Genomic DNA, 25,823 nt, shown 5'->3' with positions numbered 1-25,823 from the left:
TTGAAGCTCTAACCATTTGGCTAACTCCTTAATGATTCTTTCATCAATAAGCTCCTCTGCCTCTTTGGGAATGCCTCTAAACCTCAAGGTCCTCTCTCACCTTTGCATCTGCACGCGGAAGTATAGTTTTATTTTAATTTAGTGCTCTATAATTGCCTTCAGAATGTGGTTTAAGCACTTCTTTATGCCTTTTTATGTTTTTGTGATAAACTGGTTTCAAAGCACTTAAATACTCACTCAGCAGTTGCCCTTTAATCACCACTTCGTTTTGAATTCAGTAATTTGTTCTCAACTCCATTGTTTACATCAGCTGGTATTGATGCTTCAGTTGTCTGTTCTAACACGAGGGCTTGTCACCTGTAACTCTTTGCTCCTTCAGAATAATTTCTCTGGCCATCTCTTTCACTTCCTGCTTGTTTCATGATGCAGTAACATGAGACAACGTTTTACTCTTGCATGTATGCAAAACTGATTTAGTTGGATTGGTTTTGCCCACTCTCAGCAGCTGTTTTTAAATAAGAACATATGGAGTCACTGGAGTGGGTTTTTGGTCTGACTCTTTGCTGTCATTTGGAAGGGGAGAGCATTTAGTTGCTGTGGTGCATGGAAGTACTTTTTGCCTCTCTGCATTTAATTTTTAATTTTTGACCCCTTTGTGGCTGATGTGTTGTATATTTGATGAGCTGAGAGCCCAGGACAGCTCCCTTTCCTTCTCTGCCCAGATTGCTCATGCGTTAACAATTGTACACATAAAACACATCGCTGAGCTAGGATAAAATGTGGACTTAAGGGCAGAAGTAAAAAAAGGGGGGTAAAAGAATGTGGATATTTCAGCATTTTTCAACTCATGAATTTATTCCCTATTAAGAGTCCTGTACACTCATCTGCTCAAAAATATGTCCCATTAAAGATCGGATTGGATTTTTGTTGGCTGCTGTGTGCTTGGATATTACACATCATTGGACCAATGCACCCTCCTATCCCATTGCAAAGTTGATGATCAAAGGTTTGATGTGTAGCGGTGGTTGAGAAATGGGGCAACAGAATGGGACAGTTAGGGGGCTGAAGTCAGAATACACATTCCTTGGGGACTGGAATCCATTGTTAGTGTTTGTATCTCATCAGAGGAGAGGAATAAATGCCTCCTTCTCATAAACAAACTTTTGGACAGACCTCTAATATATTTTTGGACAACTACATTTGAAATGTAGCTATGTACTGTAGGTGTGAATTGGTGTTTTCTCTTCACAAAAAATGTGTGCAACATACTTGTGGCTTCAGTTTCATTCTACATTGTTGTTTGTTTATCTATGTTCCTAACAAAAAACTTAATAAAAACAGGCTAAAAAAGAATAAGGGCTGTTAAATTCAATGTGACTTACCTTACAGTCAAGTAAGTAGATATAGAACTGCAGACGAAACCAAATTATTAGAAGGGCCTTCCTTGTTGAGCTTGTGATATATAAATAGTCTGATTATGATTATTTATTATATTTGTATACCGTCCTTCATCTGAAGTTCACAGGGTGGTTCACAACATTAAAAAAGCAAAATGAGAACACAAAAGTACATAATAAAACATAAACAAACCAATAACTCCCCCCCTTTCTCACAAACATTTTTTAAAGACCATAGAAGGTTAATCAGAGGCTTGGTTATAGAGAAAGGTTTTCATAAACAGTAATTCTGTTTACTGTTTATGGAAACCAGTATTTCTTTCTCTTTTTTCTTTCTTTTCTTTTTCCCCCTTTCTCTTATTTTCTATCTTCTTTCAGAGTTTATGTTTGACATATATGTAAACAATTGTGTTTTTTGAAGATATATCTGGAAATTTGATTGTATTATTCAATAAAGTTATATTTAAAAAGAAAAAGAGAAATGTTTTCACCTGGTGCCTAAAGATATGTAATGAAGGCACAAGGTGAGCCTCCCTGGGAAGAGCACTCCACAAATGGGGAGCCACCCCAGAAAAGGCACATTCTCTTGTTGCCACTCTCTGCACTTCTCATGGAGGAGGCACATGAAGAAGGACCTCAGAGGATGATCGCTGGGTCCCTGTTGGTTCATATGGGGAGCAGTTGTCATTGAGGTATTTACGCTTAACTTGAGGGTAAAACCCATTGAATCCAGTGGGGAAGGGGCATAGCTCAGTACTACAGCACCTAGTTTGCTTGCACAGGGGCGGTCCAATCTGTAGCATCTCCCAGTAGGGCTGGGAAAGATTCCTGCTTGGTACCTTGGAGAGCTGGTTCCAGCCACTGCAAGCCAATACTGAGCTTGATGGGCTAATGGGCTGAATGACAGATGAAGAGAAAGTGGCTGGGAGAGGAGAGGAGAAAATTGATTGAAATAGAGTGGGAAACTGAAAAGTGCAGCAGGTGGACCAATAGACTTGATTCAGTTGGCATATGATAAAGCTAATTCTTCTGTTGTGGCATGCAACTTTGACTATGTTGGTTGCAAGGGAACCCCCAGCCCAGCTTTATGTCACTTGCAAACAGATGGACAACAGAAATAGAGGGTGTCTGTGTGTATGAGCAAATGTTAAATGAAAAGGGATGGGGAAAGGGGTGTAACCATACGGTGTTTGCTTTGTTAGTTAAACACTTAAGTGGGCTAATTGCCTGTCAAAGAGCATATGGAAACATGAATTACATCTTTAAATCTATTTGTGTGTGTGTGTTTTTTTAAAAAGAGAAGCCAAGTTAAGATGCCACACGATCTCTAATCTGTGTATTTTAGTATATTCAAGAGCTAAAGTTCTTATAAAGATAAGAGATAAAGAGGCAGTGGCCTGATTTGGACATGTTGTATGAATGAGCCTAAGTGAACATACTACCCATTATCCAGTTAAAGGTGGAGACTGCAAGGAAACTGGAAATACCTGCTTTTAAACTAATCAGAGTTCCCTATAACATGTGAACTTGAAAACACTGGTTTGTTCAATTTTAAACTCTGCTTGGTTGAACAAGCCAAGATTGTTAAGCTGTAGTTTGATACAGGCTTGTTTAGATTAAGCATAATTTGTTTTTGTTTTTCCTGTTGCTTTTCTATACCACCCAATAACCCAAGTCCTCTGGGTGGTTTCTCTGAAGTATGGATGTAACGGGAAAGCTACTCAGTTTAATGGTGAATGCTTTCAATCTCTACTGTACGAACTGTGCCAAGGAGCAGAGGGGAGTGTGCCAGCCTGAGGTGTGTGTCAGCTTGTAAATGTAAGACTCAACCAGGGGTAGGAATTTTTGGCTCCTACTAGTAGGCCAGATCCTAATCTCTCTTAACCCCCACAGGCCATTTTCATTATAGAGCAGGACTGATCATGTGCGGTCCATTTGACATCACCAAAGTTTTAGGTGCAGTGTTTTCACTTGCCTTTGTGGTTTGAAATAAAAATGTGTATTCTGTTTCTAAAAACGTTTAGTAGGGTCTTCAAGCAATCATTTGTAGTGTGCTTTTAATAAAAACTTCTAAATTGTAGGTGGCATCAAAGAATACACTTTGTTATGTATACATGGAACTAATATTAATTAAATGCATGTGAGGATTCACTGTAGGATAACACTGGTGTCAAAAGCTTATGCTCTGTGGTGTTGAAATGGGTGAAAAAATCTGTCTGAACTAACGCATTTGCAGCTGAATTCTCGAGTCACAGCATTTTATTAATTCAGGCTGAATTAGTAGGGGTGGCTGTTTGAGGGCTTAAATAGTTGAACTTTTTTATTCTAGTGCAGTTCACTAAAATAGATTGTCCAATGGTGAACTTTTTGGCAGGTAAGCAGCTGAAATTCAGATTAGACTCCACCCCCCAGTTCTGCATGGCAAACTTCACTGCTTTCTCAGCATCCAGATGGCAGTTTAGAGACATTTTTAGTGAATAGAGATGATTCTATGATGGCCTTGTTGTGCTCTGTTGTAGGGTAAACTTTGTAGTTCTTGAAATATGGTGTGTCTACATGAGACATATTTTCTTGTCCAAATACAGTAAATTAAGTCCTGAAGTATTAGGGAATGCCACCTTAGCAACACATTATTTCTATGTACCTTGAGGTTAGATTAAACACTGTTCTCACTTGCTGCTTTCCTTTATTGTTACTTGTATATTCATGCACACTTTGCCCTTGACGTGTCACTTGTATGCCCTAGCCCCAGTGCATGCCTGAGGCTGTGCCTGCTAAGATGTTCCCATGGATTCTGCAGTAGCAAAGCTTTGTGAGAACTCTTTTAGTAGGACACCTATCTTAAATAGGTAGTTTGATAATCATTACTCTAAAATGGCACATCTTTTTGACACCTTTTCTGTTAATCTTTGCAGGGGCTGTTGACCCTGCCATCTGCTAATGCAGATGTGTCATCCCATTGGTCTTAGTAAAGGAATTTCCTATCCTTGCAGACTGTTCTTACAGCTAGAGCTGAGACCAAATTATTCCCTGTTTTGCTGCAATATTTGCATCCTGCAAAGTGCTTCTTGTTTGATTTTTTTGGGGAAGGGGAAACAATCTTCTGATCACTCTTCAAAAATGCATTTTAGAGAACCATTGAAGGTGTGGTACATAAGGTTCTTGGCCAAAGATTTTTAGACAGTTGAATTATGTGAACTAAATAGGGGAGGGATGAATAGTACAAGGGTAGTACAAGGAACTGAGCTAAAAAGACAAAAAAAACTTAAATAAAACATTTTCTCAGTGTATGCAAATAAGTTCATTAGCCGGATTAATGTAAAACAAGCAGTTAAACAGATTATTATGAGAAACTAAAGAATAATTAAAGATGGAGTAATGTAGAAAATTCAGTATGAAAATTTAAATTCAGAAGAAACCACAAAAGGGAGGGGGATGTCTATTAGAAATGTATGTGATTGTGTTTTTGAATGTTTGTAAGTTTCTTTTGAAAAACCAAAAAATGCAATTTAAATTGAAAAAAAATCTCAATACACATTGAAAATATATGGATAAAAGTAAACCTCCAGCAGACTGCATACTTTATTTTGCCTGTTGAGGTTATCATAGCTAATTGGGTTGTTCACACATTTTGGAATAGGGCTTTGTTATGTTGCTGATTTATGGGGTCTTGTTCCTGGTGTTGTGCTGGGCTTTGCAGGTGCCCTAAAGCAACTGGCCACTCAGGGAGGGGTAGAGTGCCTCTAAGTGATGCCAGGGTATCATAGGGTGTAAGAACATAACATAAGAAGAGCTGTGCTGGGCCAGGCCAGTGGCCCATCTGATCCAGCTTTTTGTTCTCATAGTGGGCAACCAGATGGCCCAATGGGAAGTCTGCAAGCAGGACCTGAACACAACAACACTCTCCCCACGTGTTTTCTAGCAACTGCTCTTTGGAAGCATACTAGTCCTAATATTGGGCTGTATCCAAGGTTAGTCCTATTCAGATTACATCCTTTAAAACAATGGACACAATTGACTTAATGCCATTAATTTAATTGTGTCAACTCTGAGATAAACTTATTTGGATGCAACCCACTGAAGTTTGCCAATCGTGCCTGGTAGCCATTGATAGACTTATCCTCTAGGAATTTGTCTAATTCTCTTTTAAAATCATCCAATTAGTGGCCATGACTACATCTTTTGGTAGTGAGCTCCATAGGTTTAACAATTTGCTGTGTGCGAAAGTACTTCCTTATGTGTCTTCTCATTCTTAAACATTCAGCTTTATTTGATGGGCCTGAGTTCTGGTATTGAGAGAGGGAGAAAAACTTTTCTCTGACCACTTTTTCCACACAATGCAGAGTTTTATTCATCTCTTACATATCTTGTGTGCCTTTTCTCTGAATGAAAAAGCCCCCAATACTGTACCCTTTTTTCATTGGGGAGCAGTTCCGGTCTCATCAGTTTGACTGCTCTTTTCTGAACATTTTGTAGCCCTATGATATCCTTTCGAGATGTGGCAACCAGAACTATTGTGCAATCACACCTTTGTATATAGAACCCCCTCCTTAAAAGAGTGCTAACTACCAGTAATGAGTTATGATTTTCTGACATTGAAGCCAAGGGAAATAACATTGTACTTTCTCGAGTTTATTAAATTATCTGTTTCATTCTCAGTTATTTGTGTAGGTCATTTTGTTGCATGCCTTAAAAAAAATCAATAGGTACTTGTAGGGGAGTTTCAGACTTGTTAGACTGCTTTGGTAGCTTGGTATTGATCAGACACAGATATTGAGTTTAACAGCAATAAAGTGTCATTAATTGTTAACCGTAGGAGTCCAAGAACAGTGTTGAGGTGAACTTTTTTTTGTCTTGTAATAAGCCATAATTCCATGTGAATTTAATAGATAATTTCTAATTGTATTCAAACATTTCTAATTTGCTTTGGTATGACAACAACAACAACAACAACAACAACAACAACAACAACAATAATTAATAATAATTTATTATTTATACCCTGCCCATCTGGCTGGGCTTCCCCAGCCACTCTGGGCGGCTTCCAAAAGAATATTAAAATACATCAAACATTAAAAGCTTCCCTAAACAGTGAAATTGAAATACGTTAATGGTATCAGAGAACTGCATTTTACCCAAGCCACAAGATTTACTCTACAAAATTTCTCTATAACACTTCTTATATTGTTACTTCAGGTATCCAGTTTTCTCCAGAGAGATTTCATTCATACAATTAAGGGAAGCATTTTTTATTTACTTCATTAGAGCAATGATGCATGTGTGAAGAATGAGATATCATTGCTTTTGAAATAGATGTTGCTACTCTGATTTTCATTTTTGATTAGGATCAGAGTGGGAAAGCTATCAGGATTTATAATCTAGGATCTTGACATACCTAAACTGGCTTCAGTAAGTAAACGAAGCATCATATTCAGTTGTTGCTTTGCACAGAGGACTGTTACCCTGTTTTCTAGACTTGAGTCAAAGGAACGAAAGTAGAGGTCCTCACACTTCATTGAAAATGCAAAGATTCCAAGAGAACTAGTTATGAAGGGGCCCTGCTGTAAGAACTTTGCCTCTCTTTGAGATCCTTATAACTTTCCCTTATTTTTATTTATTTTATATAATTTATGTGTTGCTTCATTTTTTCAAAGAAAATCTCAAAGCAGTTTGCAACATCCTAAAAATATCTGTTCCCAAATAGCCCCAGTTGGCTCAAATCATCTTCTCCAGGAGAGTCTAAGCTCATTGCTGCCCAACCAGAGGGCTACCGGAAAACTGGGTGATCAAATGGAATGAAGAAACCTTTCCTCCAGCCCTAAGAATGTTTCTTTCTTCTGGCAAATAAATACATTCAGTGTTTTTCCCCAGGAATTTTTCTCTTGCAGTTTACAGGCAAACAGTTTTTTTTAATTGATCAGTATTAAGCAATAAGGGACGCGGGTGGCACTGTGGGTTAAACCACAGAGCCTAGGACTTGCCGATCAGAAGGTCGGCGGTTCGAATCCCCGTGACGGGGTGAGCTCCCCTTGCTCGGTCCCTGCTCCTGCCAACCTAGCAGTTCGAAAGCACATCAAAGTGCAAGTAGATAAATAGGTACCGCTCCGGCGGGAAGGTAAACGGCGTTTCCGTGCGCTGCTCTGGTTCGCCAGAAGCTGCTTAGTCATGCTGGCCACATGACCCGGAAGCTGTACACCGGCTCCCTCGGCCAATAAAGCAAGATGAGCACCGCAACCCTAGTATCGGCCACGACTGGACCTAATGGTCAAGGGTCCCTTTACCTTTATCAAGCAGTAAACAAATTAACAAGTTGATATGCCATTAGTTCAAGATATTGAAATTTATTTTGCTTGTCTGCCTGTTTCAAAAAGCACAAGCTTTAGCTTCTATGGTGTGTCCAGAATCTATATTTAAATAATCATACGTTTTATTTGTATAATTCAGTGGTGTGCAGTCAGTGGACTAAGGGGACTAGGCTAGTCCCCTAAATGTTTCCCTGGCTCTCCTTCTTAAAGCCCACAAAGCTTCTGCCTGGCTTAGGGAGGGAGGCGCAATGCTCTGATGGGTCCAAGAGCCCTCCCATCACCTTCCCAAAGCCCGCCCAGATTTGCAAACGAGGCAGGAGGGCTACAGCATCCATCAGAGCCCTGGCGTCTCTTTCAGGATGTGTGTGATGTCAGGATGTCACAGCGTCACGTGTGCATTCCCCCCCCCCCGTCCTGACCCTAACTGTTCTCCTACAAAAAACCCCCACTGTGTGTCACTGGAACAATTTGTTGTATAAGTTGGCATATGGTGATTAAAATCCACATAAACAGTGAGAGGGAGAGCAGTTGTAACAACTGCACATGTATAAACAGTCGCATTTGAGAGTTTTGATTTGACAACATTAATCTTCGATCTACTGTCAGAGAATAATGGAAACAGGATTTGGGTGTGTGTTTTATTTGGGTAGGTTCTGTGACTAGTTTTGCCGTAGTTTTCTGTGGTTTAGGGAAACCTTCAATTATTCTGTAAATGTAATCAGAACATTAGGTAAAGTTACTGTGGTTGACAAGAACCAAGCTTGTTAGAACCAAGCTCCTATACACTATTAATAGCACTGACTGGAAACTGCTCATTTGTAGTGCTGAATAGAAGCCCCTCAATTAGGTGTAGCTCTTTCAGTGATGTGAAGATGCTTAATCAGATGAGCCCATTTTAGAACTGGCATTCACTGGTTCACATGTGCCCTTGTAGAAGTAGTTGAAATCCACAATCCCTTTCACACTTGTTTCATTTGCATTGTAGCTGACAATTTTAGGATATTTTTTTTTTAAATATGTTCCATGCCAGTCAACTAAACAATGCAAAATATTCCTTGCCTAAACAATGTAAAACAAAAGAGTGAGATTAGACAAATGGGGAAAAATCTCTGTACTTGAAAGGGTTGAGATGCACAGTAGGTATTGTAGGAAATTGCAAAGAGCTAATTCCTGTAGGGTTCTGCTCAGCAGGGTGGCACATTTATAATAAGAAATTTCCAGCAGGAGACTACCTATGACAATGAAAAAACCCCTTAACTGAGGCTCTTGTCTCTGGGCTTTGCAGAACAAAGAGGGCTTTGACATTGGCTGATAACTATTGAAAGCATGCATGTAATTGGGACATGTAGATTGCTCTATAAACATCTGTGGCTGTGCTTATACCAAGGAAAAAGAAAATGAAAGACTTGGTTATTTATTGTTAAACATGTATTCTGGGATCTGACTGAGTGAGCCACCTGTGTTGCACTATTCAGGTACAAAGGAGGTGAGTTAATGGCAGTCCTTACACACAACAAATACCTTGTCTTCCTTGGGGCCAATTTTGCCATTAATGGTTTCATACCATCTTTGAGTGTGTGTGTTAATATATTATGGGTTATAGGGGCCATTGTTGTAGCGCAGTAGATGCTTTTGTGCCCCTGCGGATGGGATACTTTTGTGGAACCAAATTATCCTGGTGCTTTCCTTAGGTATGCAGGATCCTGCTGGCTTTGTCAGTTCTGCCTTGTAAGGTTCAGCCTCCTAAGTGATGGCGGGGAGGCCTCTGTGACAGTGTTTTTGCTGTGGCTCCTGCTGCTTGGCAGCACAGCCTTTACTTCAATATTAGCATTTCCTAAGTTGAATGCCCAAAGGGTTTCAGCCTGAGGATAATTGTTGTGTGTGTGTGTGGGATACCTTAAAAAACACAATATTCTCTCTCTCTCTCTCTCTCTCTCTCTCTCTCTCTCTCTCTCTCATTCACAGTCCTGAACAAAAGCTGTGTTGCTCTTGGAAGATGTTCTGCAGTGTGTGAGGGAGAACGTCAGGGCAACAGTGTAGGGAAGAGATGCCTACATTATCAGCTGCCCCGCCTCCTGCCCCTGCTTCTGATTTAGGGATTCTTTTCAGTGTACTATGACTATAGATAACCTACTGATATTCAGATTGAAATAAAAGCCCAAGAGGAAGGCAAAATCATAGTTCCGGATAAATTTGAGCTTGAACACTTATGAAAAGAAAAGCTAATGTTAACCTTTTTTTAATCAGCTAATGCAGACTTGATAAATGTGTCATTAGTAGGATTTTTTTTTAAAGACTCAGAGTGAAGAAGCTACAGGTTGTCCTCCTGGAAAGGGAGTTCCAAAGGTATTTGGAATGGGTTTTGCTGTAAAACAGTTTTAATGAGTGATCTTTTTTTTCTTATCCTTTTAAGAGTGTTTACTCACAGGGCGATCCAACCTGTCAGACCAAGTGGGCCACAAGAGTTTTTGCCACAGAACCATGGACTGCACATTGAATTAAATTTCCATATTGTAAATTAAAGTGTTTTTAATATATTTAACATTATTTTACACAGTTAATATATTTGATTGAATATATAAATTAAATACAGAAATTTATTTATTTATTTATTTATTTATAAAAATTAAATCACAGACAGATGTTGAGACCAAGGTATAATAGAATGAAAGTTTAAATAAAGTTGAACAGAAGCCTTCTGTTAACATATAGGATCTGGTTCCTTATGGGAGACAAACAAGGTGCCCACTGGAAAATAAAGGTGCCTTAACACTTTCAGTCTTACCAAGAACTGACAAGGTGTTAGTGATTTATAGCACTTTGGGGATATATTAGAATCCAATTTTGCCTAATTAAGGGAAGTGAGAACTGGCATTGCTCAGGTTGCAGCATTGCCAAATATTGGTACACTTCAGAAAGTGACAACCTCAAATCATTTTAATGTTTGAAAGTAGCCCTGTGCTGAGTCAGGCAGTTGGTCCATTTAGCTCAGTATTGCCTATACTGACTGCCAGAGATTCTCCAGGGTTTTAGGCAGGGATTCTTTCCTAGCCCCAAGGGAGATGCCAGTGATAGGTCATGGGACCTTCTGCATCCAAAGCAGATGCTTTGCTATTGAGGTATGGCCCTTCTTCTAGCCCCGAGGCAGTTTCATGTTGTACTTGAAACAGTGGAACATTATGGATGCAATGCTCCAGTGTCTCTTAACTGTGTTAAGATTGGGAAGAAACCACAGAACTGTATTCTTTCTTTTCCCTAGCCCCTCTCTTGTACAAATTCCCCTGCTGGCGGTAGTTCTGCGAGGAAGCATATGCACTGAATGCAAAATCTCTTATTCAAGTTGCTGCATCTCAAAGAGCTTCAGTGGAAAATTCTCCATGATAAAAGGCAGAAAAATTTCCATTTTATAAAAGTATTAAAACAGTGAACAGGTATAATACCAGCAAAATTGGACAGTTTCAGAATTGTTATTCTGCTCCCTTTCCCATGTGAATTCTCCTTGAGAAGCATGTGTATTTTTGTAATTAAGAAAAACAAACACATCTCCTTCAGTTTGCTAAAATTGGTCTACTTTGTTTTCAGCACCTTAAATTTTTAACAGTGTAAGAGAAGTGTTTATGCTACTGAGTTGCCATGCCTTAAAATATTTTAATAAAAATAATTTACAAAACGAGTTTACCATTTGTTTGAATAGGATTTAAAACAATCTCCTTCCCAACTCCCAAATATTTCATTTCTGACAACTTTTGGGAATTGGTAAAAAACCTATTTTTTATATCTTGGATAAGCTATAAAATTAACATGGCAAAAATCAAACATACTGAATTGGATACCAATTAATGTAGGGTGGTTCAAAAAGCTTCTGGAAAACCATAATACTGGGGCAGATCTGGGAAAGACCTTGCCTGAGACCTTGGAGAGCAGCTTCCAGTATCACAAGAAAGATCAAGGCTAGATGGACCAAGCAGCTGTAACACCTTATCTTCTTAATAAGAATATAATAAGAAACGAAAGTCCATCTAGACCAGGTACGGGGAACCTTAGGCCCTCCAAATATTGCTGAACTACAGTTCCCATCAGCTCTAGAAAATGTGGCCAGGGATGATGAGGTTCAGCAACATCTGGAGAGCTAAATGTTTCCCAGATTTCATCTAGATTGAGGAGTGCCGGCACTTTGGAGGAAGCTTTATGTGGCCTTACTCTTTAGCTGTTGGCTAAGAGGAAGTGTAGGGACGCGGGTGGCACTGTGGGTTAAACCACAGCGCCTAGGACTTGCAGATCAGAAGGTCGGCGGTTCGAATCCCCGTGACAGGGTGAGCTCCTGTTGCTTGGTCCCTGCTCCTGCCCACCTAGCAGTTTGAAAGCATGTCAAAGTGCAAGTAGATAAATAGGTACCGCTCCAGTGGCAAGGTAAACGGCGTTTCCGTGTGCTGCTCTGGTTCGCCAGAAGCGGCTTAGTCATGCTGGCCAAATGACCCGGAAGCTGAACGCCGGCTCCCTCGGCCAATAAAGCGAGATGAGTGCCGCAACCCCAGAGTTGGCCACGACTGGACCTAATGGTCAGGGGTCCCTTTACCTTTACCTTTAAGAGGAAATGTGGATTAATGTTAGCCAAGGAATTAGCAATTGTTGGCAGTGATTCTGATGTAATCATTGACTTGTGTATTTGAGAAATCTGGAGCATGCTGTAGTGTAATGTAGTGCTGTTTCATGAGCTCCTGCCTCAAACAGCAGTTCTGGTTAGCCTTGACTGCAATTAACATTGGTACTGATTCGTTGCTTAAGTGTAGTGGAAGGCAGTGAAAACTTGTACCTGGAGGAGTGGGTTGGTAGAAAGGTGTGTGGGATGCTACAGCTAAGAGTTTTGAAGAGTTGTGTCACCTATATGTATTGTTATTCTGTTTTTTAAATAGTACCACCTATATAAAAAAAGGAGAGAATAGCATGCACAGTTTGGTTTTTGAAAAGGTTTATTTCCATAAAGGTGAGAAAGTACTACTATGTCTCTTTTCACTAATTTATTAAGGAGCAGAGCTGTGTTCCTGCTGAGTACAGTGTAAAAGCTTAGATCATAGCATGCATGTTTATATAGACAGTTGGGGCTTACTGATAGAACTCCTGCTTAATACCTGTCTGAAGACTGGGCTTCAGCTGAAGGATTTCTACTAATGAACATATATACTCACAGTACATCACTAGTCAATCCTACTCCCTGAAGTAGGTCTTTCCAGCATGTATCCTAAACTGTCACTCTGAGGCTAGGTGTGTGGGAGGTAATTGCCAATAAGAGGCTCTTTGTTTTAGGTTAACACAGATGAAATAAAACAAAACTCAGCCTTAAAACTGAAACCAATAAATCTGTAAAATCCTGTAAAATACAGAAGGCTGTGGTGCTGTCAGTGTCTAAAATATTAATGTGGTTGCTTTGTTTATTTTTGGCCAACCACTATGGTTTCCCCCCCAAAAATGTATATTTATTTTATGTGTATAATGTATTTGACAGCTTCTTTTCACTCGGAGCCTAATTCAGTTTGAAATGACTGCTATTTATCTATTAAAGCTTCCCCCGCCAATCATAACATTAACCGGGATTTGTTTTGCTATGCTAACTTTTTACTGTATGAAATATATGGAAGCTGTCAGCTTTCCAACTCCAGAGTGAGTGTGGGGGAAGCTGTTGTGTCTGAGATGAACTTCAGTAGAAGAACGACGTGATAGAACGATTCCATATCTCTTCTGTAGACCGTCTTAGTCTCTTTCCCCCTGTCTGTATGTCTGTCCACCCATCATCTATCTATCTAGAATAAGAGGAAATATTGCTTCAAAACTAGCTACATATTATACTAATATCCATTTGCCCTATCCATATGCTTTCAGTTGGATTCTGTTTAGGAGTTTCAATGCTGTTGTCATGTTGAGATTGTAATTTTGGCCTGCCTTACGGCTCCGTGTTTTATTTTCTGTGTGTGTGTGTGTGTGTGCGCGTGTGTGTGCGCGCACACCATTTTTCACTCCCCAGTGGAAGGTTGCATTTCTAGAATTTCAGAGAAATTATATAAACTTTTGTTTTTGCCGTTTTGGGGTTAGTTGGCAGATTGCGTAGTGTGATTTATTTTTAAGGTCCCATTCTGTCATTTTGAGCAAATCACTTTGTAGGATCTCTCAAGGCTAAGGGCCAAATTGTGACAGTTTCATGTGCTTTAAACACGAAACTTTTCTGACTGTGGAGAGATTTTACACCTAGTGCTTCCTGACACCATCTATCACTGGGCTCCCCATGGCAGTGTCACTAGAATACCGGGCTGAGATTTAGCCATGATTTCTTCCCAGCATCTCTGAGCATATACGGTAGCCTGATGGATCAGGCCATTGACCCATCTAGTCCAGCATCCTGTTCTCCATTGCTGCTTTGCTTGCCTGTTGCTGAGAGATAGTAAGAAGGATGTGCTTTTGTTTATTTATTTAGTGTGGTGCTCACAGACTCCCCCCTTACCTTTTCCTGTTTCTGCCCAGCCCAGGAAGAGCACTTATGGAGAAAGTAGTTTGGCTTTCACTGAATCTTGGTGATCAGTGTGTGTGAACCAGGAATCCTGGTTTACAAACAAACAAAACCCTGGTCAGTTGCATAGGTTACAAAGCTGGTATATTTAACTAAGCATTGCTTATGGATTGGATTCTTGGACACTATATGATGGTAAGCTAAGTTTTGGTGAAATTAAAGCAGATCTTTGTAGAAATCTTCCAGACTTCACAGGGGGACTTGCGACCCTCAAGCTTCTTGTTGTAGGCATCTGTCTGTCTTGGGAAACAATGGAGTGTGCTTCCGGGGGTGGTATCAAACCACTGGAGAGTTGAGCTTATTTAAATAACATATGAATGGGACCAATGAATATACATTGTTCTAGTATCATTTGATCCATTGGAAGATGCTTTGGATATCATTTGCTCAAAAGGTTGAGTATAAATCTTCAAAATAAATGGAAATAAAGGAAGGGAGTTGGATTTTTCAAAGCAAAAGGGACATGCATGTGCCAAATTATAGGAAGCATCTTTGTACTGAATCATTGGTCCATCTATCTCATTATCATTGACAGTCTGGTAAGAGTTCCTCAGGGTTTCAGGCAGAGATATTTACCAGCCCTACCTGGAGACACCAGGAAATGTCCTTGGACCTTTCTGCATGCAAAGCAGATGTCTTACCACTGATCTACAGCTGACTCAGAGCCCTCTGGACCTTATCTCCCTGCACATGCTCTCTCCCAACAGTTTTCCTTATGATAATATGGCCAGGGAAAACATGCTTAGGAGCATGAAGTATAGTGGTAAACTGCAGATATTATTTTGCTTTTTAAATCTAATTTCCCCATCCCACCCCACAGCTGCTGCTATCATATCAAATTTCACATTAGATTATCCAAAGTCACCTTTTCTGCTAGTATATCCTGGCAAAGTGTCGAGATACATTGTAATCTCCCCCACCCACCAATGCATTTGCAAGGTAGAAGAAGCAGGAAGAAGCAGCAGTCTTGACAGCTTTTTGAAAAGGTGCTTCTGCTAGTTCCAGCAGAAGAGCTTTTAGACTATTGACAGTTTTCTATTTCCCGAGTCCCTATATCTTCTAAGGAACCATTTCTATATAAGTACTTGCTGAGAAGCTTCTGCCTGCTGTAGAGGATCCTGAGTCTTAGGGCAATATGTTGCAGCAGCACTTGATTCTCGTAGAGTGCTGGCTTTAATTTGTGTTAATGTTGCATTTTAAATTGTTTTATGTTGCATTTCAAATTATTGTGACCCACACTGGGATCTTATGGTGAAGGGCAGGTAATAAATCAATTTAATAATAAGGCTAATTGGATGCTTCTTTGGAGAGCTTGCCCTAGAACACATGTTCTGTGTGGCTGCGTGTTGCAGGAAAACAGAGGTAATGATGATCAAATAGTATTTAAGGAAGCTTCTGCATCATAGCTGTGGAACTTCAGAATTTCCAAGCACACTGTAGGCAAAACCACTCAGAAGACAACTCCAGTGTAATTTGATTTCCCTGGCATGTGATCCAACTACAGCGAGCACATTTACATCCTTTCGGGTTTCCTTTTCTGTTTCTTTTTTGAGATGGTTGCAGTGAGCTAAGCATATTCTTAGATTTCGCCTATTGAAATGGGTGGGACTTAAGTGTTCCAAGCTTGTCTCACTTTTGCCCAAACACATAGACATAAGTGGCTATTAGAATCAGTTTTAAAAGTATCACTAGCATTTGACATTTCTATCTGGCAAAAATGGTTCAAACACTCTTAACAGGGCTAGGGTTTTCCCCCAAAGTCTAGATTTGTTCTTATTTAATTAGATGTTACCCTTTTCTATCTCACCCTATTCTAAGGGTTTGGGTAGTTGAGTTTGCCAAGCTGGAAACTAAGCTGCAGAAAGTAGGTAAATTGACAAGAGTTCATATTGGGATGTTCACAGAAATGAATTAAGTAGCTGTCCATGGCAGTCCTTTTGTTCCACCTCCTCAATTTATGATACCAGCCACTTGTTGTCCAAGGAGTCATAATATTACATTTGCTATTGACTGGTAATGCCTTCTGTAAATGGATGACTATGCACAGTACCCTTCTAGTTTAAGGGTAACTAGAAGAGGCCTTAGTTAATAAAAACAAGAATTATGGTGGAATGTGTAAATAGAAGACACTGTATAATGTGATGTTGCAGATCTTATTTTTATTTAAAACATTGATTTACTGCCCCTCATTAAGAATTCCAGGGTGGTTCACTACAGTACAAATGCATAAAAATGCAATAAATACCTCTGCGTCCACGGTAAACCAGATTGGCAAAATATCTCTCTAATACTGTTGGGGAAGGAAGCTCTTGATTTATCAAGGTCATTTTATGGCATACTGACACAAAATAAACTGGCTTAGATAATTTCCTTTTCCCAGGAAAACATAGGAATTGTAGTGGTGGTGAAGGGAATAATTTATAAGAACTCTCATCACCTCTGTCAACTATAATCCCCCACCATTCTTTGTGGGAATCCATAACACCGAATGTGATATAAAACAGATCTGCATGTTTAGTGTAACTATGTTCTAAGCAGTGTTTGAAATTAGCCAGGTGCCAAGTGCATTTTGGCACCTGACATCCCCACCATCTGGCTGACTGGCACACAGCAGCATTTTCTTTTTTCTGCTATGCTATAGCGTGAGTCAGATTTTAGCTGGAGCTGACAATATACACAATAATTTTCAGCTTTGTAATCTAGTAAAAAAAAAAGCACCTAAATATTTCGCTAGTGCACCTGTAACCTAGGTTTAAGGGGCCATGATGAGGAATAGCTTTTATATCTCAGTTTCTAACACTGGTTCAGAGGTGGCCATTGGTAGCTAATATCAGCCTTGCAAATAAATCCAGAAAAGGTACTAGCTCACAGAGCCTTTTCTTAGTCTCCTTCCTACCCTTTCTTATTTATAGGGGACTTGAAGGAATAGGAGAGGAGGTGGAATAGTTCACAAATATTCCTTGTTGCTTTGGAGGCAATTCTGCTTGCCAGGCAATGGTCTACTTTCAAACTTATTAATGTGTCCTTCTCTTAGCTGTAAATGCCAGGATATTGTTGTCCAGTATTCTGCCCATTAAAATACCCAAGAATATTTTAAGGGCTCCCCCCTCCCACTTTGCTTTTTCCCACATTCTAAAGAGCCTGACAGTGCTGCTCTAGGATTAAGTGAGATTACAGGCATCTTCTCTCCATCCCTCTCGTGTACCTTGTATGAAAACATCCTAATAAGTATTGATACAGCATTCATCCTGCAAGAAGCTGACCTTTTAGTATCTGCTGATGCTGCAGTTTTGAGCTGGTGGTTTTCTTGCAAGTTAAATCAATGGAGACAAATCTTGGTAACTTCTTCAGCAAAATAAAGTGGTTTAAGCTTGGCAGCCATTTAAAGTTTATCCTTCTGCAGGGAAGTCTTCTACATTGCATGCACACTGTTTATTTTCTGCAGCCGAATTGATTGGTTGGTCCACTGAGTTTAAAGGGCAAACTTGCATTTCAGGACGATTGAAGAATATGTAATGGCAGCCTTGGCTATATACCTTCTTTTATTGATGACTGCTTTCCACAATGTACCATTTTTAATTTACATGCTGTTTTGTCTTTTTAAAGGGGAGAAACTTTCTCCCCATTTTACAAATGTAGGAATTAACTAGCAGCTTAGAAGTAACATGCCTACTTGTCTAAAGGATAATGCAAAGTATAGAGGGATGGGGGGGGGCTTTTTGTACTAAGGTAGTAATTCCCTTTTTTTTAAAAAGGAAAGCTGAAGTAATTGTGTGTAAAGTATTCTCATGAAATCATCCATGCAGTTCTGGAGTTGGTAGCTCAGCACTCAAGAAGTGAGAGGTGTGGATTTGAATTGAATAGCATCTTCTGGAAATTGTATAAATGTACTGTATAAATGGTAGCAAACAGCATTAGCAGTACTCAGAAGATAAAGCAATACTCCCACCCACTAATTAGCAGATAAACAAAACCTTAACCCCCTCCCTAATGACACTTGGCTGGCTAACCCCAAAGTCAATTCAGAAGTAGAGGTTATTTATTTATACATTGATACCCAACATTTCCTCCAAGAAGCTCAGGGTGATATAGATGATTCTCTCCCTCCCCATTTTATTCTCACAACCCTGCGAGGTAAGTAGGCTGGGAGATGATGGTGACTGGTCCAAGGTCACCCAGTGAGCTTTGTGGTAGAGGGGGAGATTTGAAGCTCACTCTCCCAGGTTCTTGTCCGGTACTCTAGCCACTATACCACACTGGCTCTTGGTGTGAACTGCTTCATAGGTTGTTGCTGCATGTGAGCTGCTTCATAGGTGGTATTAAAGACCCTTCAAAGTCTTTCAGTTCTAGACGGACCTACATACAATTTGGGCCTTTTGTCCGCTCAGTGTTTTCCAGCACAGCACAACATGCATTACCTTCTAGCTGTTTGCCTCATCAGCTATCTTTACAATTTATACACACACAACGGATGTTCACTCATGACTTGTTTTGCAAACACAATGGATGTTCTCAGGATATTCTCAAAATGTCAAGATGTTCTCAGCCCACCATCAGCTTCTCAGAATCAGTGTTTCTCCATTATTTGCCTCATGAAGCACATTAGGTAATTACCATATCATGCATATCTGGAAACCACCATTCAATCTAATAAAAGAAGGGGGCATTATGTGGCACTTTGACCAAGCTGAATTCCTCCCTCTTGAACTTGGGTATCCAAATTGTAGCACATTAGTTCAAGGAAGCTTCTTGCTAAATATTTGAATTGGTCGGGCAATATCCAACAACTTCATTGGTAGGAAGTAGAGTTTAAGGGCAGCAATTTCCAAGTGATGCTAACAGGCGTAATGAACCTTTCCATATCATGTAGCCCTTTGCCTGGGCTTGTGTTTGCTCAGGCTGTGTGAATTCTGTGTGAGTGATGCCGCAGGCATTTTAGCTCTGACAGAGACAGAACTTACTTCCCTCAACCCACATAATTAGGGGTTCTCTTGGCTTATAAATTGAAGGTATAATATTGAAGTACACATTTTGTTCTGACTTTTTCATAAACAGCAATGACCTTTCAAAGACCAATGCAGGCGCACATTCCACAGTTGAAGGGTGTGCTTGAGTAAGTGGATGGAAAGGATGCTTCATCTTTCAAATGGAGTCTTCCTTTGCTTGGATGGCCTTCCATGTGTCTGTGTGTGCATGTTGCTGTGTCAGAGCTGGAAAATGAATGTCTGCTTTGCAATGGATATAGAAAGACTTAATAAAATGCCTTCCAGTAGCACCTTAGAGACCAACTAGTTATTGGTATGAGCTTTCTTGTGCGTGCACAAAAAAGCTCATACAAATAACTAACTAAGTTGGTCTCTAAGGTGCTACTGGAAGGAATTTTTTTATTTTGTTTCGACTACAGCAGACCAACACGGCTACCTACCTGTTAATAAAATGCCTTTTCTTTTCTCTCTCCTTTTTTGCAAAGGTTTCTGTGGCCTGATAAGGATGTCAGATCTCAATTCAATTAGTACCTTTAAACACTCATTTCTTTTTATCTGCCCCCATGTTGACACAATGGCTTGTTAACCATGACACCTCTTCCCGTAAAAGCTCTTATTTGAGGGAGAGCTGCTCTTTAATGGAATTAGATTATAATATTGGAAAGTGAATGGAATAGAGCATTAATGCTGCCAAAAGGTCATAGATGTTTGGAATTGCTAAGAAGGAAATAATGAAATATATATCAGTGGGCTTCCTAATCACTTACTCTTTCAAGTACTATATCCTTGTTTTTAGCTTCCAGTCTTGCTTGTGGTCCACTGGTTTATTTATTTAATATGCTTTGGAGGGAGGATGGTAACGTCATAATTGAAGGTGGTGAAATAATCTGCTAGCTCCAACCCCCCACCTCCACCTATCAGCTGTTATAAGCTAAAAAAACCCTAAAAGGTACCCAGGAAAGAAGTGGATCCTAAAAGGGTGTGCCCATGTCAACCCCAAATATCTAAAGAAAAATTGCTCAGAAGCAATTTTGACTCTAAAATTAGCAGCGGAAAATCAGATATGGGTCAGGAAGAAACAAAATCAGCTATAACCCCGAAAGCTGTGTGTCTTACTAAAGAAGACTTTGAACCCTTCCAGGATCTTCTAAAATAGTTTTAAAAAGATTTAGCAATGGAATGGAATGCAGCCTTCAAAGACTTTAAAGTCAAAATTAAAACAAAATTTAAAGACTTATTTACAAAATTTACTGAACTGTCTGCTTCAACTAATGAAGCTTTGGAACTAGGAATATGCAACAAATCCACCATTAAAATACTCACTTAACCAGTGTCAGGCCTACAACTTCGTATGGATTCCTGGGAGGATATGAGTAGACAGGATAATTTACGACTAAAAGGAGCTCCAGAGGGCTTTGAGAAAACAGATATGAAAGCCTTTTTTTGGTAATTGGCTAAATCAACAATTTCCAGCTTCAAATGTGAATTTAAACGACACACAGAGAGTGTATAGGTAGGGTTGCCATATTTTGAAGAGCAAAAAAAGAGGACAAATTTGCTGACTTCTGTTTTTAACTACCGATCAGACTTTTAACTTGACATATGGCAACCCTAGTATGTGTCTGTATTTGTGTGTATGCACTCATGTAAGGGGTGTGTGTGGGAGTAGAGGAAAGACTAGAATATGAGAGAGGATAGATGAAGATTAAAATGAAAAGGGAAAGGAAGGGAAGAGGAAAAGGGGCAAGGGGAGGACTAAATGATTGAATGAGTGTAAAGAGTGCAAGTGAGAGTAGGAGTAGGGGTTTGGAGGTAAAAGTCAGAGTTCAAGACAGAGAATCAAGTTAAAAATGGAAGGTAGTTTAAAAAATCAAAATGTAAATATTTCTCCCCTTTCTTTGGGGTTAAAAATGAAAAACTAAAATGGAGATGCAAAGTAAGGTTTGAAGGAATAAACCGAAAGTTAAAAGGTTAAAATTTTTGGAGGTAGAGTTTGAGCAGCTGGCATGAGGTTCTCCCTAGCTCTGAGTCCTGGTATGCAGCTCTCTCCCGCCTCCTCGAATTGGCACGGAGGGTGGGAGGGAGTTGGGGTGAGAATTTAGATAAAATGATAACAAAACAAAAATAAAAGGGGGGTATGTCAGGACTGGTCGTTGTCCTCTTCAGATCACCACACAAACGCTTCTTCTCTTATAACTTTTTATTGCGTATTAACAATCTTATAAACAGTTCTTATCTTTAACTATTATTCCTCACAGCCACTTATTTCAGATACCTTCTGAGCTCTGCTTCTCCGTGACCAGCAACTCTCCCAAAATGGCGAACGCGCCGTTCCTTTTGCTTTCCCGCTCTTTTTTCTAACTTCGCTTTCCCGCTCTTTTTTCTAACCTCCTCCGAATCTGAGCTATAACTTAACCCTTGCCTTTCCTGTGAACATCCTGTCCCTCCCTGTTGTTCCTGTTGCTCTCTTATATTAGATTCACTGCTCTCCTCCCCGCCTTGTGGAAAGCTTTCTCCCTCTGGAAAACTGGAAACTTCTAACTCTTCCCTGACATCACCCCCTCCCCTAGGCCCCCCTTCCTCCTCCTCGTTTTCCTCTGTTTCTGAAGGACTGAACCCTATGAATTCCTCTTCCTCTCTATCTGTCTCTTCAAAAATTTCTTGAAGATGCCAGTTATGGGCTTTTAGCTTGTGGGGATATTTTCTATGAAATTCTTCTCAATTCTGGAACGTTTATTTTTTCTGTTGGTTCCCATGAGTTCTCAGATTCATCTAACCCTTTCCATGCAACCAAATACTGTAATTATCTCCTACTTATTCTCGAGTCTAATATCTCTTCCACTTCGGTCTCCTTTCCCCCCATCATGGTGGGAAAAGGAGGTGGTTCCTTTGAAATTTGATACTTATGTCCTGGTACAAACACTGACAGTAAAGATCTATGAAATACAGGGTGTGCTCTCATATTTTCAGGTAAATGAAGCTTGAAAGCGGCTGGGTTAATTTGAGCCTGCCACGGGTACCTCTCCTTCGGCAGGGGATGGGCTGCATGGTCCCCTAGGGGTTCCTGCAGTCCTCCTCACAGGTCAATCCCAGGATTGGACCTATTCCAGGTGACGTGCCTCCACATGGCCTACTCTGCCATTCTGATCCCTCTTGGCCTCTCCTCTGCAAAAGTGGCAGTAGTGGCAGCTCAGGGGCTGCTCAGTACAAGTGAGAGGCTCCCACAGTGCCTGTTCTGCCATGGTTCCCCCGGGCAAGTACACCCTGCAGTGGCAGCGACGCTGGTGGTGCTGGTGGCAGCAGCACCAACACCAACGTGGGCTTCTTCTGTTCACAGGCCATGGCCTCCACCAGCCAAGCTGCAGAAAGAGACACGCAGGCCTGGCCGAAGGCTGCGGAGCTGCTGGAGAAGCGGGTGGTGGCAGCAGGCTGGCCTAGCAAGCCTATGCTGCGAATCCTGCAGGACTTCAGCAGCGTCCCCAGCTGCAATGAGAGCTCGCGTTCCCCATCCTGACCTGATCTTTCTATATCAATGGCTAGTGATAGTCTTGCTTTGGACTTCGAGCATGCTGTCTGCTTCTCCTTCTGGGGTATAGCTGTTCTACATTGCGCTCCCAGAATGGCAGTTCCTGAGTGTGTGCATGCTCCCTTGAGGCTGGGCTTAAGGCAGGCTTTTCCAAAGTCCATATTGGGGGCCTAATCAGGCCCACCGGTCAATTTAATCTGGCTCCTGTGGCAGTTTATTTCCTGGGGTACATCCTAAAAAAAAGTGTAACAGCTTTGGGGTAAAACCATAAAAAAGCTCAACAACTTCAATCCTAAAAAATTCACTTCATCAAATCTGGCCCTCTTTGAAAAAAGTTTGGACACCACTGGCTTAAGGTACCAAACAAACAAAAAACCTGGCACATTCTTCCTTAAAAGAACCAATTATGAAAGCAGCAAGAGAATCAACAGAATTGAATATGGAAGGGAAGAAAGTCCAAATTTATAATGCTTTATGCGTAGAGGCACTGCAAAAAAGAAGAAACCTTAAAAAATAAAAAAAAATCTTGCTATGAGCTGCTGGAGTGAGATACATATGGAACTTCCCATTTAAACTTATTATATTTGCAGACAACAAAACCCTGATAGTCTCCACTCCAACTGAAGCCAAATTACCACTGGAACAATTGAAATTCATTCGGGAAGAGGCAGAAGAAGGAGAGGAGTAGAGCCAATATGGGTGGCATTGCAAGTCACAGAGAAATAAGAATCCTAGGAGTTCATAAAGAAATCAGAAACAACATTCTTCTGCAAACTGACTTGTTTAATTTTTAATTTTCATAACTATATACTATATATTATGCCCAGTGCTAGAATATTAGAGTGTAACTGTTGAAGAAAATGGTGAAGGGAGAAAGTGAAGGAAAGTTGAAACAAGTATTTCCTTTTTCTTAGCAAGTACAATAAAATATTAACTGTTTGAAGTTGTGGGGGGGAGAAAAGAATGTGAACTGACTCAATGCCCTGTTTATACTTCCTACCTGTGGACTCCTAAATGAAATCCACATTGAATCTCTGCAAAGGGATTCTATGGAGAGCAGTATTTTAGACTTTGCTTTATTTTTGCATTACGCTGCAATGCTAGGAGGGAAGGGGACCGGAAGGGAGACTAAACAAGTCCAGAAGAGTTAATAACTTTTTGAAGCTACTAATACTTAAACTTGACACTAGCTATAGTGAATTGGGCTGTTGGATGTAAGGCCTAAATAACATTTGCAGTCAGAATTTTTTCCCCATGAGGATAAATGTTAACATGAGCATTAAAATCTGCTCATGGCCTAGGAAACCCTATTAAAAGGAGAAGGGTTTGGAATGAATTGAAACGGAAATCCAGATTTTATTTTCCTACAAGAAACCCATCTTTAAAAAACAATTAGAATTAAATCCCTTAATAAATCAATCCAAGGCAATGTGGCACTCTGCTGCTCGATTTTTTTTAAAGAGCAAGTATTTGGATTTCCCCACATAAAGGCACATTCTCTATTTGCCCATGAGTGTGCTTATGCATGGTGCTGTGAACCCAGAAAAGGGGAGCACTCTGGAGAATCCTCATGGCTCACAAGGAGACCCACCCCAGAGCCCGAAGAGGATGTTCTCATGAGCTGGAGGTCCATGGCACTTGTTCAGGCCTCCCCGCCTAACAGCTGATGTTCAGGGTAGTGCAGGATTAGCTGCTGCTTCCCTCTGTGTCAGCTGTGCAAGCCTCGTTGCCCCTCCAGGGTACTCCCAGTTACACGATTTCGGTTACACACGGGGAGGCCTGGAATGTAACCCCTGTTACGTTTAAAGAAGTAGGATTTTTAAAAGACATAAGATGACGTTTTATTTTCCTGAAAGGCACCTTAAATGGTGAAAACTTAACTTTGGGTTCAATTTATAGTACAAATTTGGGGGCGGCGGCAAAAAGAATTCATTGAAGTGATATTAAATAAATTAAAGGATTTTCAGGAAGGCAGACTACTTTTAGGAGGTGATCTAAATTGGGCATTAGACCCAAAGAGAGCTCAAAGGGGGAAACTAAGGCATTCTCCTACACATAGCTGTCAACTTTTCCCTTTTCTTGCGAGGAATCCTATTCGGAATAAGGGAATTTCCCTTAAAAAAAGGGAAATGTTGACAGCTATGCTCCTACACATCCAGGCAACCTAAAAGATCTCCTTTGTCAATAAGCATTCATAGATCTAAGGAGGGCACTAAACTCATTGGAGGGTGATTTTTTATTTTTCCAAAATTCTAATAACTCATCAGTAAAACAAAACCAGAACTACTATGTCTGAATGTCCCATCAGAAGTACAAAAGTACAAGTTAAAGCGAGTTTTAAACTTTGTCCAAAATATATTAAATATTTGGGAATCAACATGACAAAATCATGGAAACAATTATTTAAAGCTAACTTTTCACCAGTGGGGAAAAGTGTTACGAAGAATCTTGAAAGATCGTTAAAGACATCTATTTCCTGGATGGGTAGGGTAGCATCAGTTAAAATGATGATACAACAACAACAACAACAACAACAAAAACATATTTGTTTCAAACCTACACTGGTACCTTGGTTGTTGAATGGCTTGGCTCCCAAACAAATCGGCTCCTGAATGTCGCAAACCCAGAAGTAAGTGTTCTGGTTTGCAAACGTTTTTGGAAGCTGAACGTTGAACGCGGCTTATGCGGCTTCCAGTTGAGTATAGGAAGCTCCTGCAGCCAATCAGAAGCTGCGCCTTGGTTTTCGAATGGTTCCAGGAGTCAAATGGACTCCCGGAATGGATTAAGTTCGACAACCAAGGTTCCACTGTATATGTATTTGAGCAAAGACCATAAAGAAATGGCAAAAAAGATTGTAGGCTTTATTCATCAGGGCAAGAGACTTAGACTGTGATTATTTTATCAGTATTCCTGGAGATGGGGGTATGGGTCTACCATATTTGCAAAGATACCATGGTGCAACCCACATACAAAATGTAATTAGTATGGTAAATAATGCAAAAGAGAAGCTTTGGATCTAATTGGAATTTGATAAACATGTGCAACACAGAA

General features: G+C 40.2%; 1 protein-coding gene across 5 annotated transcripts in view; it reads left to right on the top strand.

Annotated features, from left to right (window-relative positions):
* MED27 (mediator complex subunit 27) overlaps nt 1-25,823 on the top strand; it is a 177,777-nt gene that overhangs the window by 4,256 nt on the left and 147,698 nt on the right. The gene's annotated exons all lie outside the window — the stretch shown is intronic.

This window comes from Podarcis raffonei, chromosome Z (genome assembly GCF_027172205.1).
Source record: "Podarcis raffonei isolate rPodRaf1 chromosome Z, rPodRaf1.pri, whole genome shotgun sequence".
Classification (NCBI taxonomy): Eukaryota; Metazoa; Chordata; class Lepidosauria; order Squamata; family Lacertidae; genus Podarcis; species Podarcis raffonei.
The sequence above is the reverse complement of the archived record's forward strand: the minus strand, read 5'-3'. Positions and strand labels throughout refer to the sequence as shown.